This window comes from Nicotiana tabacum, chromosome 12 (assembly GCF_000715075.1).
Source record: "Nicotiana tabacum cultivar K326 chromosome 12, ASM71507v2, whole genome shotgun sequence".
Lineage (NCBI taxonomy): Eukaryota > Viridiplantae > Streptophyta > Magnoliopsida > Solanales > Solanaceae > Nicotiana > Nicotiana tabacum.
This window is the reverse complement of record NC_134091.1, coordinates 96,457,520-96,478,769: the sequence shown is the minus strand read 5'-3', so window position 1 is coordinate 96,478,769 and position 21,250 is coordinate 96,457,520.

Sequence of the window (21,250 nt, the reverse complement as noted above, 5' to 3'; positions counted from 1 at the left end):
GACTACCATCGCGAACGTGGAGGCCACTGGTCCCGGGCCTTCACAAATGCGAAGCACAAGTCACCCAACCCCCAGTCCTTCATCGCGAACGCAGGGAAACCTCCGCGTTTGCGAAGAAGGAAACTAGAACCAGATATTTTTGCTTTTTTGGACTTAACTCCGGGTTGTCCGACACACACCCGAGAAACCCGAGACTCTATCCAAATACACCAAAAATTTCATAAACATGATACGGACCTGCTTGAAGCCATGGAACATGTAAAGCAACATCAAAACTAGGAATCGCACCTTAAAACCAAATTAATCAACTTATGAATTTTAAACTTCTTCAACTAGCTCCAAACGCGGCGAATCATACTTAGACAACTCGGAATGACGCCAAATTTTACGCCCAAGTCACAAATTCCATACAAAACTGTTTCTAGGCTCAGAATCCTAAACAGACATCAAAAACACTAAAGTCTATTTCAAACCAAATATATGAAACTCTAAAACCTTCAAAGGGAAAATTTTCAACATTAGGCGCCAAAAATGTTCCCGGATCACTGAAACTCGATCTGAACACACGCCCAAGTCCAAAATATCATACGACCCTATTGAAACCATCAAATCCCTGTTCTGAGGTCGTTTACTCAAAATGTTGACTAAAGTCAAACTTGGCCACCTTACGCCACTATTATGGAACTAAGCGTTCTGAATTTAATCAGAACCCCTCCAAAACCAAACCACCCATCCCCGTAAGTCATAAAAAAAAAAAAGCAAATTGGGAAGTCTTAAATAGGGGAACGGGGATCTAGAAAGAAAAACTACCAGTCGGGTCGTTATATTCTCCACCTCTTAAATAAATGTTCGTCCTCGAATGGATCTAGAATCATACCTAGAGTGCTGAATAAGTGTGAATATCTGCTCCACATGTCTTCCTCGGTCTTCCAAGTCACCTCTTCGACTAGTGGACTCCTCCATTAGACCTTTACCGCAGAAATTTTCTTAGACCTCAACTAGCAGACATGCCTGTAAACAATGGCAAGTGGATTCTCATTATAACCAACGCTCTCATATAGCTGAATTGTACTATAATCTAACACATGTGACCTGTCAGCATGGTACTTCCAGACCATAGACATGTGGAACACTGGATGAACTCTCGATAGACTGGGAGGCAAATCAGGGATGTAAGTAACCTCCCTAAATCGCTCCTGCACCTCAAATGGACCAATAAACCTCGGACTCAACTTGCCCTTCTTTCCGAACCTCATGATACCCTTCATCGGCGAGACTTTCAAGAGAGTTTTTTCGCCCACCATAAATAACAAATCACGCGCGTTCTGATCCGCGTAACTCTTCTGTCTAGACTGAGCCGTGCAAAGTTTCTCCTAAATCAACTTTACCTTATCCAAGGAATCCTTTACCAAATCAGTATTGTATAACCTATCGCCGGGCTCAAACCAACCGATAGGAAAATGACACCACCGACCATACAAGGCCTCAAATGGGGCCAACTCGATGCTGGACAAATAACTATTGTTATAAGCATACTCAGCCAATGGTAAGAATCGATCCCATTGTCCTACAAAGTCAATCACACATGCTCTAAGCATATCCTACAGAATTGGAACTGTCCGTTCTGATTGCCCGTCGGTCTGAGGATGAAAGGCTGTGCTGAGCTCTACCCGAGTACCCAACCCACTATATACTGCTCTCTAGAAATGTGAAGTGAACTAAGGGCCTCTATCTAAAATGATGGAGATAGGCACACCATGAAATAGAAAAATCTCCTAAATATAAATCTTGGACAACCTCTCCAAAGAGTATGTAGTCGCTACCGGAATAAAGTGTGCCGATTTGGTCAACCTGTCGACAATGACCCAAACAACATCAAATTTCCCCAACGCCCGCGTCAACCTAACTAAGAAGTTCACTGATGCACTCCCACTTCCACTCTAATATAACCATCTACTGAAGTAAGCCACCTGGTCTTTGGTGCTCACACTTAACCTGCTGACAATTTAGACATCTAGCCAAATACGCAACTATGTCCTTCTTCATCTGCCGCCACCAGTAATGCTACCTTAGGTCATGATACATCCCCGTAGCACCTGGATGATTAAAATACTACAGATTGTGTGCCTCCTCTAGAATCGTATCCCTCAGGCCATCAACATTAGGAGCACATAGGCGACCCTGAAGTCGCAGAACACCATCATCACCGATAGTAACCTCTTTTGCACCACCCAGTTGCACCGTCTCTTTAAGAACCAGCAAGTGCAGATTATCTTCCTGACGATCCATGATCTGCGCAAATAAAGAATACTGAGCCACAACACATGCAAGATCTCGACCAGGCTCTGAAATATCCAACCTCACAAATCTGTTAGCTAAGGACTGAATGTCCCAAGCCAAAGGCCTCTCCTATGTTGAACTGAATGCTAAAATACCCATAATCTCAGCCTTTGTGCTCAAGGCATCCGCGGCCACATTCTCCTTAATCGGATGATAGAGGATAGTAATATCAGAATCTTTCAGTAACTCAAGCCACTTTTGCTGCCTCAGATTAAGGTCCCTCTGCTTAAACAAATGCTTCAAACTACAGTGTTCGATAAAGATAATGCCTCCAAATCTTGAGAGCATGAACTATCACGGACAACTCCAAATCATGTACAGGGTAATTCTTCTCATAGGGCTTCAGCTGACATGAAGCATATGCAATAACTTGCACCTCCTGCATCAATAGAAAACCCAAGCCAACGCATGAAGCATCGCAATACATAATATACATCCCTGAACTAGAGGGAAATACTAACACCGGTGCTGTAATTAATGTGGTGTTGAGCTTCTGGAAGCTCGCCTCGCAATTATCGGACCATCTGAACGGAGCACCCTTCCGGGTCAATTTAGTCAAAGGAGCTATAATAGACGAGAAGCCCAACACAAACTGACGCTAATAACCTGCTAACCTTAAGAAGCTCATGATCTCGATCGTTGTGGTAGGACGAAGCCAACTCTAAACTGCCTTTATATTCCTAGGATCTACCTTAATACCCTCACCTAATACAACATGCCCCAAGAAATCCACAGAATCTAACTAGAACTCGTACTTGGAGAACTTAGCATATAGCTTTTGTTCCCGCAAGGTCTGAAGCACAACCCTCAAATGTTTCTCGTGCTCCTCCATACTATGCGAGTGGATCAATATGTCATCAGCAAAGACATTGACGAATGAGTCAAGATATGGCCTGAACACCCGATTCATCAAATCCATAAATGCCATCGGGGTGTTAGTCTGAAGGCTTTTGTCTTGTTCGAGTGAGGGTGTGAATAAGTATAAAAGGAAATAATTCTAAAGAACATCACTAGAAACTCATAGTGCCCACATCTAGTCTGGAAAGCCGTCTTCGGAACATCCGAAGACAGAATCCTATGCTGATGATACCCAGACCTCAGGTCAATCTTAGAGAACACTCTAGTACCCTGTAACTGATCAAACAAATCATCAATGCGCGACAATAAGTACTTATTCTTGATAGTGGCTTTGTTCAACTTGCGGTAGTCAATGCACATCAGCATACTCCCATCATTCTTCTTCACAAATAATATCGGTGCACCCCAAGGTGACACACTGGGTCTGATGAACCCCTTCTCGAGCAACTCCTCAAGTTGTTCCTTCAACTCCCTCAACTCCTTCGGACCCATGTGGTATAGTAAAATAGAGATAGGCTGGGTGCCTGGTGCCTGGTGCCAAATCAATAATGAAATCGATATCAGATTGGGTGGCATGCCTGCTAGATCAGAAGGAAATACATCGGAGAACTGCTGCACCATGGGCACTGAATCAATAGTTGGAGCCACCACAACAGTATCCCGAACATAAGCCAGATAGGCGAAACAACCCTTCTCAGCCATATGTCGAGCCTTCAAGAAAGAGATAACCTGACCAAATGTACTGGTAAATTAGCCCCTCCACTCCAATCTAGGCAACTCTGGTATCGCCAAGGTCATGGTCTTGGCATGGAAATCAAGAATAGCATAGTATGGAGACAACGATTCCATGCTCAGGATGACCTCAAATTCAGCCATATCAAGCAATAGAACATCTGCTCTGGTCTCATAACCGTAGAAAGTAACAACATAGGATCGGTAAACCCAATCCGCAAATACAGAATCACCCACTGGTGTGGACACATATACAGGAGCAACCAAGGACTCACGAGACATATCCAGATAAGGAGAAAATAGAGAAGATACATATGAATATGTAGACCCTAGATCGAATAGTACTGAACCATTCGTACTACACAAAAAAATAATACTTGCGATCGCGGCGTCTGAGGCTACTACATCTAGTCTGGCTGGAAAGTCATAGTACTTAGTCGGAGCGCCACCTGGATGGCCTCCACCTCTAGGGTAACCCCCACCCACTTGCCCTCCGTCTCTGGCCGGTCGGACATACGGTGCGGTAGCTGGTGCGCAGATCATGGGCTGATGGCCCTGCTATACTGCCTTGCCCATAAACTTGGGGCAAAACCACCTCATATGACCGAGCTCCCGCACCCGTAGAAACCTCTCGGTGTGGAAGACTACTGACCCTGAGTGTGACCCTAGTGACCTGAATACCCACTAGAGGAACCCTGCATGGCCGGTAGATGGTAGGTACTCTCTGGAATGGCGCTAAAGTAGGGCCGCATTGGGGCACTTTGAGCAGGTGGTGGTGCTAAATACTTATGCCTGCTAGACTAGCCACTCATGAACTGACCTCCGCCCCTAGACGGGGAGCCACTGAATTTTCTAGAATGCTGAGGCCTCTTCTCCCCAGTCGTATACAATTGGCTCTGGATGCGGATACCCTCGATCCTCCGAGCTATCTACATAACCTGCTCGTAAGAAGTCCCCATCTCAACCTCTCGGACCATAGTAACCTGGATACTGTAAAGCAAGCCTGCAATAAACCTCTGCACGCTCTCTGAATATATGGGGAGTATCATAAGTGCATGGCCAGACAACTCATAATTGGTCACATACATTTGATCCTATTGAAGTCGCTCGAACGGAACCCGTAACTCTTCCCTCTAAGAGGGTGGAATATACCTCTCTAAAAAGAGACTTGTAAATTGGCCCCAAGTCAAGGGAAGTGATCCTGCTAGCCTGCTATAGACATAAGACTGCCACCATCTATGGGCCCAGCCCTCTAATTGAAATCCACCCCGATGAACTCCAATATTCCCATGCTATGCACCATGTCCTTGCAACAATCAATGAAGTCCTGTACGTCCTTATGTTACTCACCGCCAAAGACAAGAGGATGCAGCCTAGTCCAAATGTCAAGCTGCTTCTGCTGCTCAACGATTGCGGCTAGTCTGGGCTCTAGTTTAACCATTGCAACAGGCTGGGGCCCGCCCGCAGGTAATTTACCTGGGGTCTGATAAACGACAGCAGCGTGCCATGGAGCCTGAGCAGTAGGAGTCTGTGCTCCCCTTCCCTCCTGAGATGTGGCCGGATCTACCGGAAATAGCATAGCCGGAGTCATAGTATCCATGAACCCCAGCATACAGTCCTTGACCTCCTGAAATCCTAGTGCAATCATAAAATCTATCAGGGTCGGCTCAGCTGCAGGCTCCTCATCCTGTTCCTCAATAGCAGGATCCTCCACTGGATCCACTAGTTGTACAATGGGAGCAACTGTAGGACGTCCTCATCTTCTAACAGGAGATGCAGCCCTCCCTTGGCCTCTTCCTCTTCCTCTAACAGCAGGGGCAGTATCCCCTCTACCGCTGGGTACTGCCATACCGCGTGTTCTCACCATCTGTGAGATAATAAGAGAAAGATACTTAGCACAACATCAACTACACGATAGAAGATGAAGATATAGAAGTTTCCTAACACCTTATATCCTCTCGAAGATAAGTACGGACGTCTCCGCGCCGATCCACTAGACTCTATTAGGCATGCTCATGACTTGTGAGACTTATGTGAACCTAGTGCTCTGATACAAAGCTGTCACGGCCCAATTCTCACTAAAGGCCGTGATAGCATCCAATATCACTGTTAAGCAAGCCAACAATGATGTTTCCAATTAATTTCTCATTTTATTACTTTTGAAATCATTAATTACATTCAATAAAGAAACTAAGTATGAAAGCCATGGTGATGTAAAGCATAAATAAAACATATAAGTAAAATGTGGTAATAGTAGTCAAAAACCATAAGCATCTACTAGAACTTCCCAAAACCGGTGTCACAAGTGCACGAGAAATCAAGTAGAATTTACAAACCACTACAACTACGGCCTAAAATGAAATAGACAGAAATATAAAAGGCAAAAGGAAAGAGACTCCGGTTGCTGCAGATCGGAGCATACGGGAGTAGCTCAACACTAAGTCTCGTTATAATGTGGATGCGCACATGTACGGACATCAGAAGTACCTGCCTCAGTACCTACACAATTTGTACAAAAGCATAGCATAAGTACATAAATCAACGTGTACCCAGTAAGTATCTAGTCTAACCTCGAAGAAGTAGTGACGAGGATTTGACATCGACACTTACTAGTGGCCAATAAATAAAGTGCAAGAATTATAAATAGGCATGAAATACAAAAGTAACAATGGAATAAGAAGCAATAAGTAAGTGATTCTTTAACAAAATATCAATTGAAAATCTTCAAATACCACATGAAAATCTTCAAATACCACATGCCAACTTCAACAAATAAGAGCCTTCAAGTAATGGTCAATTTTCAAGTCATGAAGGAAATATCAAGTATAATCGAACTCCTAGCGATATTGCGCACGAGTTAAGTTGAGGTTGTACGGCCCGATCCATAAGAATCTTGTAGATACACTATCGAGGTCGCACGACCCAATCCATTGATGCATCTCATTATATATATATTGCCAAGGCATTCGGCCCGATCCACAGGAATGTGGAAACTCTTCGGACTACAGGACATACATTTACAACACCATGATAGGCACATAAAAGAGCACAATTTTCTATCAACAATTGAATATTCCGCCAAAACTCGCGTAACGAAGCTCGGTCTAACATAATTCCTTCAATTATACGTTCAAGTAATTAAACTAACAAGTTAGGTTCAAATAATACAAGTATTGCATGATAAAGTCCTAAGTCTACCCTGACGTAAACATAATTTTTAGCTATGTACGGACTCTCGTCACTTCGTACGTACGTAGCACCCACAATTATTAACAAATAATAATTTAAATACATACAGGATTAACTCGGCTCCTCAACCACACTAATTGCATCAAATCGATGCCGAGCAATCCAAAATATGCCAAAAGTCGTAAAAACTAATCAATAGTTGCTCAAGAGTTCATAATTTAACTATTATAGTAATTACCCAACCCAATTTGAAAAATTCCTAAAAGTCACCCCTAGCCCACGTGCCCGGATTTTGAAAATTTTCGTAGATAAATGTTACCCTTAACCTTCTGAACTCAAATATATAATTTATACCCAATTCTAACATCAATTTCGTGGTCAAATCACATTTGTACTAAAACCCTAGGTTTTTCTAACAAAGTCCCATAATTTCTACAATTTCTAGGTTAAAATCTACTCACAATCGATGTATTAAACTCACATTATGTAGAAATTATTTACCTCAAAATGGTAGGTGAAAATTCCTCTCCAAAAAGCTCCAAAATTGGCCAAACAAAGTGTAAGATTGGGAAAATGAACTTAATCCCGACATTTTAAAAGTTTCTCCCTAGTGACCCCTTCTTCGTGATCGCGAAAAGGCCCTCACGATCGCGAAGGCAATATTGCGAAGTCCTAGAAGAATGTTCTTCGCCAATACGATAGTAGTGTCGGGAACGTGAAGGCTTGCCCAGCCAAAGCTTCGCGAACGTGGTCCTGCCTTCGCAAACGCGAAGGGCAATGACCAGCTGACCCCTCCCCCCAGGCCCAGTTCCTTTTATGCGAACGTGGGACTACCATCGCGAACGCGGAGGCCACTAGTCCCACACTTTCGTAAACGCGATCCAATATTTGCAAACGCGAAGCACAAATGACCCAACCCCTAATCCTTCATCGCAAACGCGGGACAACTTCCTCGTTCGCGAAGAAGTAAACCAGAACTAGAATTTTCTGCATTTTTGTACTTAACTCTGGGTGGTCTGAAACATACCCAAGCCACCTGAGACTCCGTCCAAAATGCAACAAAAAGTTCAAAAATATGATACGGACATGCTCGAAGCCTCGAAACACTTAAAGAAACATAGAAACATGGAATCACACCCTAAAATCAAATTAATCAACTTATGCACTTCAAACTTCTTCAACTAGCCTCGAACGCGACGAATCACACATAGACAACTCGGTATAATGCCAAATTTTACACACAAGTCACAAATGATCATACAAACCTATTCCTAGGCTCGGAATCCCAAATGGACATCGATAACATGAAAGTCTACTTCAAACCAGATTTAAGAAACTCTAAAACTTTCAAGGCGCCAATCTTCAACATTAAATGCTAAAACACTCCCGGATCACCCGAAACTCGACCCGAGCACATGTCCAAGTCTAAAATCGTCATACGTACCTATTGTAACTATCAAATCCCGATTTTGAGGTCGTTTACTCAAAATATTGACTCAAGTCAAACTTGGGCACCTTAGGCCACTATAGAAAACTAAGTGTTATGAATTCAACCTTAACCCTTCCAAAACTAAACTAACCCTTCCCACAAGTCATAAAATAGTAAAATCACATACTGAAAGTCTTGTAACGACCGATCAGGTCGTTACAAGACAGTTGTATTTCATTTCAGACTATATTTATAGCATTCTAGTTGCTCATGTACTTGTGACTTCAGAATTCTGGGATTAGTATAGAAAGCGTTACTTATTAACTTATTATATGAATTCAGAGTGTCTTTAATTCTTAATATCTTTCTTTTATATTGTAAAACGGGTTAATTCTTTAGCTAATGTTGTCTTGCCTAACAAGCGGATGTTAGGCGCCATCATGGCCCCACGGTTGAGATTACGCATCGTGACAACCTACTCATGAAATAAAAAAAAACTATAATAGAGATTAAGCTAATAAATACAATTAAAGACTAATAAAGTAAGAAAAATAAATACTATGATGAATATCCTCCAAATCTTTGCTAAACTAGGTTAAAAGTTGTTGTTACCTCAAGGAATAAATGATGACCTTAATAATGGTTAAGATTTTATTTATAGTGGTTAGAAAGTCTTGACAAAAATTCTTTTGTAGTGCTAAATCGTGGAGCCGAAAGTATTTTGTCTCGGCGTTTTTGCTTCTCTTCAGTTCAAATCTTTCTTTAGGCGATTTTCGTCGACCGAAATCATAGAGCCGAAAATATTTCCTGGACTTATGCAGATTCTAAGCTCTTTCAGGTATCTAAAATTGTGGAGCCGAAAGTATTTCGTGTCCACGATTTTCTTCTGTATTGTAGGCTTCAACACTTGACAAAAATTCTTCATTTTTGGGCCTCAGATATGGCTACATGATATAAAATCGTGGGCATGATTTCTCCTCTTTCTTAAGTTTTCAATTCTTCAATCTTTTGCTTTAGATTCCATTTCTTTTCATTTTTATCAAATACTTTATAATCAACTGTTTTCTTTTAGGCTCAAACACCTTAAACCAATCAAATTAAGTTAGTTTAGGCTATTAAATCATACTTAAAGATATGAAAGTTTGCCAACTTATTCGAAATCACCGATCATTGGTTAAGATCGTATAATTGAGATGTATTACATGTTAAAAGAAATTTTAGAATTCTGAAAAACTTATTAAGCACATTTGGTGATATTATCTAAGTGTGTAAGTACTTGTCTTTTAGTCTATCAAGATGGTCAAGTTCATTGCAAGTTTTTTAGTTATACTAGGTGAATGATCTTTATATTTATTAGGTGACAAAATCTTATCCAAATATGAATCTAAAATTATCCATGGGCACCTATATAAATAGCCCATTTGTAATGTTGTTTTGTAAGAGTGGAGTTTCAATATAGTGAGTTAAATGTCTATCTCTTTCTTCTCTCATCTTTGTGCCTTATGATATTATAAAGAATCCACTTTATATTCCAACAAGTGGTTATTGGTGCGAACCTAGAAAGTGTAAAAGGAAAATTTCTGTTAAAGGTATTTTTCCGGGTTCGAAGACCTATCGAGAGGCCGGCTATTTATAAAGAGAAGAGTGATCCTCCGCGTTTAAACAGAAGAGCGTAACCCGTCGAGAAGGTGTGAGTCTTGAAAGATTTCACAAGATAGGAAAAGAAGACGAGAGAAGTCTTCCAAAGGTTTTGTATTAGCAATAGCCAATATCAAAAGTATTGGAGAATGAGTTGTCAATTGTTGAAATTGCTTATTAGATATAAGATGTGCACAAAGAGTGATGTTATTATTTTCCTTCAAACAGAAGGATGGAATAATTGATCACGTTATGACTGAAGGTGGTAATGAGAGTTGCATAATTTTTTATTCAAATCAAACGAGAGGAAGAATTCTACTTTAATTTGGTGAAAAAAGAACTGGAAAAAGAGAATAGATGATCATTGTTATAAGATCTCTCTAGGTTAAAGATTTTCGAGATTGAAGGCTGGATTAAGGATACGGAAATGAAAAGGAGAATTTTAAAATTAAGGTGGAGTACTGTTAAAAAATAATTTTTAAAATTTTTGAAAATAAATATTAAGCATATTTGGTACTATTATCTAAGTTTGTAAGCACTTGTCTTTTAGTCTATGAAGATGGTCAAGTTCATTGCTAGTCTTTTAATTATTCTAGGTGCATGATCTTTGTATTTTCTAGGTGATAAATCTTATCTAAATATGATTCTAGAATTATCCAAGGGCACTTATAAATAGCCTTTTTGTAATATTTTTTGTAAGAGCAGAGTTTTAATATAGTGAGTTAAAGTCTACTCCCTCTTCCATCCTCTTTGTGTATTATGATATGATGAAGTGCCAACCCTATATTCCAACATTGCATTCTTGGAGGAACTTTGAACTCCTAGACCTAAATCTGCTTTTACTTGTTTCTAACAATGTTCTTTCTTCTCCGTCATTGTGAAAATACTTGTTAGTAGAACAACTGAGAGAGACATCTTTCCACAGTATTTTGATATCTTTTGCCGAATATATTTAAGTTATTTAGGAACATTAACTTTATTGAACACTCACTCTTTGATTTCATCAGACTTTCTTCATTATCAAACGAAAGAAGTAGATGAAAACCTAACATACTTGGCATAACTGGAAACTTCACGAGCAGGGTACACTACTAGAAATTTGGTCAAAACCGACTGATGTCGATCGGAAATTCACTACTAGAAATTCGGTAAAACCGACCAACGTTGGTTGGTAATGGCAAAAAATCGACCAAAATACGACCATTTACGTGTGGACGGTATTTTTGTGGTCGGAAAGGAATACCGACCAAAGTTGGTCGGAAATTACCGACCAAAGTTGGTCGGAAATTACCGACCAACTTTGGTCGGAAATTAAATTCAAAAAAAAAACATTGCAAAAAAAACCGACCAAAGTTAGTCGGTTTTTTCCGACCAAAGTTGGTCGGTATTTTAATTATGTAAAAAAAAAATTCACCATCTGGGAATCGAACCGGGGTCTGTACTGTGGCAGAATACTATTCTACCACTAGACCATTTGTACATTTTGTTTTAAGACTGTCTTTTATTTGATTTATACTCTTTAATCGTATTTTCGCACGAAAATAACCGACCAAAGTTGGTCGGTTTTATTAAAAAGTAAAATTACCGACCAAAGTTGGTCGGTTTTTTTAAATGACTCGCCGAATTAACCGACCAATTTTGGTCGGTTTTTTTAATATTAATTTTTATTTATATTAATTGAAAAACCAACCAAAGTTGGTCGGTTTCTTGAAACATAAATTTCGCGGGACTCAAAAATAGTTTCCCGCATTTTTGCGCCAAAGAAAACCGATCAAAGTTGGTCGGTTTTGTAAAAAAAAATAAAATAAAATAAAAAAAAATAAAAAAAAAATTGATAAACCGACCAACTTTGGTCGGTTTTTTGGTCGGTTTTTTTACCGACCAAAGTTGGTCGGTCGACATTGGTCGGTTTTTGCCGAATTTCTAGTAGTGATTGGCAAAGATCGACCGAAAAATAACTGATTGGTAGCGGTCGGGAATTCTAGGTCGGTAGAGCCAACAGATTGACTTCGATCGATCACAACCGATCAATTTTGGTCGGTCAATTACATTTCACACTCGATCCAAAAGAAAAAGGATGACCTTTTTTAAATTATATTATTAAAAAATACATTAGTTGAAAATCGAGCTAGGCACTATAGGGAGGCAGAATATTATTTTACCACTAGCCATTGGTACTTTTTTTATTTAAGACTTTCTTTTAGTTTATTTATACTCTTTAATCGTATTTTTGCGCGAAAATAACCGATCGATTTCGGTCGTTTTTAAAAAAAGTAAAATTATGATTTTGTTAAAAAATAAAATTATCTATTGAAATTGGTCGGTTTATTAAAATGACCGACCGAAATATCCGATATGTTTTGGTCGGTATTTTTAAATTTTAATTTTAATTTCTTTTAAATAAAACACCGGTTGAAGTTAGTCGGTTTCTTGAACAATAAATTTCTTGAGAAACAAAAATAATTTCCTAGATTTTTGCGTCAAAAAAAAATGATCGAACTTGTCGATTTCATAAAAAAATTAAAAAAGAAAATATTTTTAAAAACCGACCGGCTTAAATCGACTTTTTCAGTCAGCTTTTGGACCAACTAAAGTTGGTCTGTCGGCTGCAGTCTGTCTTGATCCAATTTCTAATAGTGCATAGTAAAAATTATTCTGCTTCCAGCGTCATAATCGAGGAGCACAAATTTTAATCATCCTATGACTATTTGTCCAAATATCATCTGGAAGGATAAGGTATCGCTTGAAAAAGAAGTTTTCTCTGTCAAGCTACTAGTACAGGCAACTTTTACGAATAGTAGCCTCACGAAAGCATCACGTAGAATGGCTGGTTTTCTCTGTCAAGCTACTAGTACAGGCAACTTTTACGAATAGTAGCCTCACGAAAGCATCACGTAGAATGGCTGGTTATGAGTCTTCACGCGTATATACTTGGACACAATTATATCTAAACTAGTGAATTTGTCCGCGTTACGCGAGGTCGTTAATAAAAATTAAAATATAATTAAATAATTTCATAATTTTATAACTAAAAAATTAGACGTTACTCTTCGAAGGTTTTATCTTCTTTCTATTCCCCAACTGCAATAATTATTGTATAATTTTATGTGCTTATTTAAGTTCTAAAACAAAGAAGATATGTGAAATAAAAAAATAAAAATAAAATACATTACAAATAAATTTGCACCTTTTTCATTCGGTGTTAACAATGACATATAAAAATTTATGGCATGTAGACTATTTATTTGAAACATTATAATTTAAAATCCGTAAATGCAGTAACACATTATTTGTACACATACAAATATATCCGTAGTCATTCTTTACATGAATGATATGGTAAACCTCTTCTATATAGTTGGGTTCTCCAATATACTTGCTAATTTTTCAAATACTCAATCCATATTTGTGAGGTTTTTGTATACGTCACTTCTCTGGAAATTTCATGTTGTTTAGTTGCATATAAGCTTTTTTAATTACTAACCACATAAAACACCTCAATTTAACAGGTGCCTTAGAGTTCCAGATTTGTTTCCATGTCCATGAGTAGGTAGTTAGCATCTCTAGGATATAGAGTAGTATCATCTTACTGTGTAGATGACATTTCCCTTCCTTTTCTATATCATTTAATATTCTCTGTTACTGTAACCTTGGAATGAGAGGATGATTTAAAATTCTAAAATTCTATCCAATTCCCAGTCATTTAAATTCCTTTTGAATGTGATACTCCAAGAATTACCTTTCCTGTTGTATGCGACTGTGAGATAAATATCCTTTACAAGGTAATAAAGAGTACTGGAAAATTATTCCCTGAGAGGTGAATGCCCCAGCCAATTGTCCTACCAGCCAATGAGTTGAGAGAATATATGGCCATAAAGCTCTAATTTCTCAAAAATCATGGTAAAATGAGTATATCACAGTATCAATCTATGTACTAAACGTCAAACCAATAAAATTCATTTGTTGTTATCTCATAAGGGAAATTGTTTTCCTTATACTTCAAATTAAATTTGGATGAATTAATAGCATCTAACATAGTTCAAGCTTGCAAATAACCCAGTATAGAGATTTACTTATAAAAAAAACTCATTAATCTCGGCACTAAATGTCAAATCTAGAAAATAAAGTTCCTTCTTTTTAATAAGTTACAAGAAAATCAGCAGCAAAATCCCAACCAACTTTACATGAGCGGTGACCCAACCCAAAAAGAGAAAAAGAGAAAAAGTACCTCGAGAGAGCCAGCCTTTCCGACATGAATGCGCTATATGAATCACCTTTTCCATTGCGTTGCTTTGCCTTCCTGTTGTAGTTCAGCAGAAAAAGACAACTTGGAGCCCGATGGAAAGAGTAGATCCACAAAAACTTCATATTGCAGATATCATTATGCATATTACATCAGGCAGAAAAAAAGTTCAAACCAAATAATAGAACATAATTTTGATCTAAATAGAACATACAAGGGCAACACTACTGATGCTTACAACATAAGAAAATCATTAGAATTTTATCATATCATCAAACTGGATCAAAAGGAAGGGCAAGACGTATTCAATGTTTAACAGTGAAGTACCACATTATTGTCTTAAATTTGTACCCAAAATTAAATTTTAAAACAGTCCAACGACGATGTTGATGCCAATAATCAGTCCCTTTGATGCTCACTTCGGTGATCATCTTGGCCACCGGTGATCATCTTGGTCAGAAAGCGAGCCTTCGTTGGTACCTAATACAAACGGCAAACAATAGAAGCAAGGTTGGACTTCTTGTTTCAGATTGCAAATAGAGTATCAAAATTAAGACATAAAGCTCCATCCAAGTTTAACATACAAGGTAATGACCAAATTCTTAAGAAAAATATGTGTGACATCTTTATTCTTCACGAATAAATCTAATTTAAAAGAAAAATAGCAAACAGACCCACAGTTTACGGGAAAAAGGCTAAATCACCCATTTTTGTTTAGCTAATACTTCCAGAAAGTTACACGAAGCTTCCACATCACCGTCTCTTGGCCCTGCTTTATATTATTATATAGATTACACTGATCACAGCATAGATAACAAAGATTAAGGAAAGGAAAGTACAGGCCGGCTCTAAGGTTATCACAAGTAAGGCTTATGCCTTAGCGCCCAAATTTGGGAGGCCCCTAATAAATATAATAGGTTTATAGGTATTTAAAAAATTAATATTTTGTACTTTTAGTACAAAAATAGAGTTTTTCGATTATAGTTGCCTAAAAAAAAAAAAGTTTTTCAAAATTATAATTCATAAAATCTTACCTAACTTCAACAACGTCTTAATAAAGATTAAATATGTTGACTATACTATCAACTGAAACGGAATTATTAGAGAAAATAGATTATAAAAAAAATTATTAATAACTTTGCATCTCAAAATGCTAGAAAAATAGATTTCAAATAAAAATATGTATCATAACAGTAACGACCCAACCGATCGTTTTGAGTACTAGCTTTCTTTTTTGAGTATATGGTCCGTGTTGATTCAAAAAAATTAAATGTGAATTTTTAAAGAAATGTGATTTTTGACTTTAAAATTTAATAAAGTTGATCCTGGTCAACGTTCTCGGTAAATAATATCGGATCGGTATTTTGATAATTCCAGTAGGTTCGTATGATGATTTTAGATTTGTACGTATGCTTGGTTCGAATCCTGGATGACCCGAGACCATTTTGGCACATTATGCGAAAAGTTAAAAAAATGAGTTTTAAACATGAAAATCTTGAGTTTTAATGATCGATTCTTGATATTTGATATTATTTTCATGATTTGAGCAAGCAAGCGAGTTTGTATGATGTTATTACACTTGTGTGAATGTTCAAATTGGAGCCCGAGGGGTTGAGGTGAGTTTCGAATAGGTTGCAAACTGATTTGGCATGACTGTTGGGTTGCTAGTGTTGTTGATCTGCGGATATCGCATTTCCAAGATTCTGATCGCAAATGCGAGCCTCACAGTTGCGAAATTATGCTCACATTTGCGATGATGGAGGGGTTGTGGAGCTTCTCATTTGCGAAGCTAGGTTCACTTTTGCGATGGAGGTGGATTTTGCAATCGCGATGGGCTGGTCGCATTTGCGACCCTCGCGAACTTGGGTCAACTTCACTTTTGCAAAGCCAATTCTGCATTTGTGATTCCCCTTATTCGCATTTGCAATTATAATGTTGCATTTGCAACAACAGAAGAGATGAGGCACTGATCGCATTTGCGATTAGTGGTCTGCATTTGCGGACGTTGCAATTGAAAACAAGGCTTCGCAATTGCAATACCTTTAGCTGGGAAAACAAGACTCCATCAAGGCAATTTTTGAAGGCAATTCTTCCTAAATTCATTGGTAGGCGACAACTTGTTTTCAATCAGTTTCAATTATTTTTTCGTGAATTTTATCATCAAATCTTTGAATTTCAAAGTAATAATTAGGGATTTTGGGATGAATTTAGGAATTTGGTAAAATTGAGATTTAAACCTCGAATTAAGATCAGATTTCGAAACAAATTACATATCCGGACTCGGAGGTGAATGGGTAATCGAGATATGGTATTTCGACCACGGGGGCCCGAAATTGACTTTTTGCTAACTTTTTCAATTTAGTTAAAGATTGAACCTTTTTCATTGTGGGTATTTTCTAAAGCTTGTTTTGAATTGTTTGAACGATATTTGGCTAGATTCGATTGGTTTGGAGGCTTGTTCTAAAGGAAAAGCCGTGGTTGATTGTTGATTGTATTCGAGAATGAGATAAGTATCATGCCTAGCTTTATTGAGAAAATCTTTCCTACCAAATTACATTATTTGATACATGCGGGGGTGATGCATATACGAGGTGATAAGCATATATGCATGTGCCAGGGTTTCTGTGCTCTGGAGGAAAAACTATATGCTTCTTTGTGTCTTATTGAACTTGGTGATCCCTTATCTTATGCTTCATTTAATTCTATGACTAGAAAATTCAATTATGTGTGTTCGAAATCATGTTAGAACATATGACATCTTGAAAGTATTTAATGTGCTATTTTTTTGAGACTTTTTACATACTTAATTAGATTGTAGCATCATGAATATTCATCTATACCTGTTATTGTCATGTTACTTCAGCGTTTATATTTGTAATAAGTGATGATGGTTAGACCTTAGGAATATATTTGGCACGATGGGTATTTCTGTACGGTTGATATGATGTTGGCGCGATGAGTACTATCATGTGGTGTGAAATAGGATTGGCCAGTTGGTTGTTACCGTGTGATAAGAATGGGAGTAGAATTTTTGTTATGATTACTCCTTCGTTAAACACCTACATGCCCTCTACTTTGGTTTCTATTAATTGTTTCATTTTTATATGTTACTTTCACGTTTGTGTTCCTTTTATCGTTACTTTTCTATTTCATATTTGAGCCGATACTGTTATATCTATGTTTCTACCTTGTTTGTTAGTGTTACTCCTACACTTTTACTTGATTTACTTCTGCTGCATGTTCTCTTCGGATTCATGCCTTTACTTGTTATTAGCACATACATATTACATGCCTCTATTTGTTATGTGATTTACTTAGTAGATTTCTTGACCTGTTACATGCCTTCACTTACTATATACCTTCACTTACTAAATACCTTTACTTACTATATGCCTTACTTGCTATATGTCTCCGCTTGTTACAACATGATTTCACTTATTAAATGCTTCCATTTGATACTTGTTTTTACTTGCCAAACATTTTTACTTGTTTCATGCCCTGCGCTTCTTTGCTTAGCCGGATTGGGTGACTTTTAGATTGGTTATGTGTTTATGCTTTGTGGAATCCTTGTGATTATATATGAGAGACTAGCTCTTGGATATCGGGCTGCCCATCATACTTTGGTTAAGTTTGTATTTCCTAGTTGGATACTGTGTGTTCGTATTCTGGTGTTATGTTGTGAACTTTCCCGTACTTGATTGTTGTTGTAGTTCCATATGATCTTATATATATATGTGGATCGGATTGCACACCATAACCGTGTTAATATTGATATATGGATCGGGTTGCACACTGTAATAGTGTTAATATTGATATGTAGATCAGGTTGCATACCATAACTGTATTAATAAACATATATATATGGATCGTGTTGCACGCTACAACAATGTTTATATTGATATGGAATGGGTTGCACGCTGCAACAGAAAGGATGAATCATCGATATTTTTGGTTGTTATTTTTTTCCATTGTGTTGTGCTGTAAGACTGTGATTTGATGATATTCTGGGGCCCTCTGTTGTTTACTTTCTCGCTCTGTTTATTTTGTGGCCATTAGTTTTTTCTAACTCGTTATTGCTTCTCTTCTTATCATTTGTGCAGCTATATATAATAAGTGAGTATCATTAACTTAAAACCTCGTCACTACTTCACCGATGTTAGTCAAGATACTTACTGAGTACATGGGATCGGTGGTACTCATGCTACACTTCTGCACCTTGCGTGCAGATCTTAGAGTTGCGTAGCTATGGAAGACGATGCTTTACATTGAAGACGTACCCGCATTACAGATTCAAGCTACCACTTTTTCATGGTAGTTTAGGATTTCAATTCTGTTTATGTAAACTTCTTCATATCGGTTTTGTAAATCTAAATCATAGTGCTTCTTGACTTGTACTATCAACCCTTAGAAAGTTGTATAGAATTCAGTTATTTTCATTCTTGTTGTTATTGATATTTCACTTGAGTTACCTTATTCTATGTTAGGCTTAGCTTACCTAGCATTGGGGTTAGGTGCCATCATAACTAGGTAGATTTTGGATCGTGACAAGTTGGTGTCAGAGCACTAGGTTCATAGGTTCTACGAGTCATGAGCAAATGCCTAGTGGAATCTTTGTAGATCGGAATGATGATATCCATACCTATTTTCGATAGGCTACAGGGCATCTCGGGAACTTCCTATATTTCTTTCCTTATTGTGCAACTTTGCTTCAACTTGAAACTTATACATTCGACTTCCTTCCATTCACACATATGTGATGTTGCACGCGCAATATCAGATGTGCACTGACAGCTTGTGATGCTACGGAGGGGATCCGAAGGGCTATGAATACTTTATCATTGTCTCGATGTGTGGTACGTGATATGCTCAAATTATACCTTAATAAATAGTGTATAGCGGTCGATGTCAAATATAATAACCCAACTAGGTTGGGGTCGAATCCCACAGGAAATAGGTGTGAAAAGGTTACTTGAGTAGTGTGAAACTTGACTTAATTTGTAATTCTATTCCTTTAGCTAAAAAGAATGTTGTAATTGAGTGAAATGAAGACAAGTATAATATTGTGAGGTTGTAATTAATTTGTTTAAGAAAATCAAGGTTGTGTCCCCATTGATGGAATGTAATGCTATCGGTGTTAATATGATATATTTCTAATGGAAGGTCCTTTGATATGCAAATGGTTTCTAAGTGACTACCCAATATTTCCCAATAGTTGGGTAATATCCACTCATTAAGATTTTACCAAATGTAAAAGAGTTGCGATTGAAAATAACCAATTTATACCAAATAGAACCCACTTATTCCTAGGCGATTCCATTAAACAAGGGTTAAAGCCTTGAGATTTTGGTATTCAATTCTACCAAACCCTAGCCCACTTTTCCAAGTGAAGATAGAGTGAAATGGAATTAGTTAATGTTTGCAACCACTAACATCACATTAAGCATAAGAACTGAATAAATATCAACCAACCATTATATATATATTCAATGGTAAACACCCATTAACATTACATCAATCTAGGGTCCACAACCTTAGTAATTAAAACTAGCTACTCATACTGAAATCTAAGAACAAAGCGATAAATAGATTTATAAAGCTTACAAAGATACAAGATTCTTTCTTCAAAAGTCTCCAAAGCGATGTTGCATTCAATGCTCTAAAATTAGTCTCTTTTTCTGACTCCGCTGCCCCACAAAATTCCTAATAAATTTATTTATAGTGGGCTAAAAGTCGGAGCCAAAATTTGAGAAAAATAACCCTGCAGAGCATTTATGCGACCGCATACTGGTCGCAGATCACATATACGGTCCGCATATTATTCGAAATCATCGCATAATCTCATGTCTCCAAACCCAGTTCTTGACCGCATTTCAATTATGCGGTCCGCATATACATTATGCGACCGCATATTCCTCCGCATAAGTGCTTCTCAGCTTTCTTGATTTCAGTTATGTGATCACTATGCGGTTCGCATAATCGTTATGCGACCGCATAATGGGTCGCATTTTCTCCTCTTCAGTTAACCAAAAATCTGCTTCAGTTTGCGATGGTTATGTGGTCCGCATATGCTTTATGCGACCGCATACTTGCATCATTTCTGCCCTTTTGTGGCTTTTTGACTTCTTTTCTATGTTTTTGGGTCCTCAAGCCTCATGCACTTCAAAACACCAAAACTTCATAAGAATTAACTAAAACTACATTGAAAGATGAGCTAGAGTCTATATAATTGGTATCAAATGTGCCGAAATTCTACGGCACATCAACACCCCCAACTTAAACTCTTGCTTGTCCTCAAGCAACTAGAATAAAAATTATCCTATTCTAAACTCTTACCGACAATTCACGAATAGTAGTGACCGTAGATGGTATTGACTGTCAGTTAACAAGCATGTAACTTCATTTATTGACCTTTCATGGAAGACAAATATTGCTTAACAATGCGACCAATTAACTTGTAAACTTTGAGCCTCAACCAAACTGACAAAATGTTACTCATAGCTAAGTGCACTCGTATTCTACTTCAAGAACCTAACTTCTGTTAAATCTTGTAGTTCATGCGTGTTCATAACAAAGAAAATCCCCAACTCTCACATATTTACAGGGGATGCAATCAAACACTCTTTCACTCGGAACGAAAGCTACATGTTATAAGTATCAGTCCATATGCTAACCCTTATTTTAACTTGTTCCTATCTCAGGAATGATTGGCTGAAGATCACCTGGGACTTTTCACAGGTTGTAATGTAAGTTTCGGGACGGGTTGGATGAATATTTGGGAATGTAGTGGCTATACCCTCCTTGAACTCTACATATACTTTGCT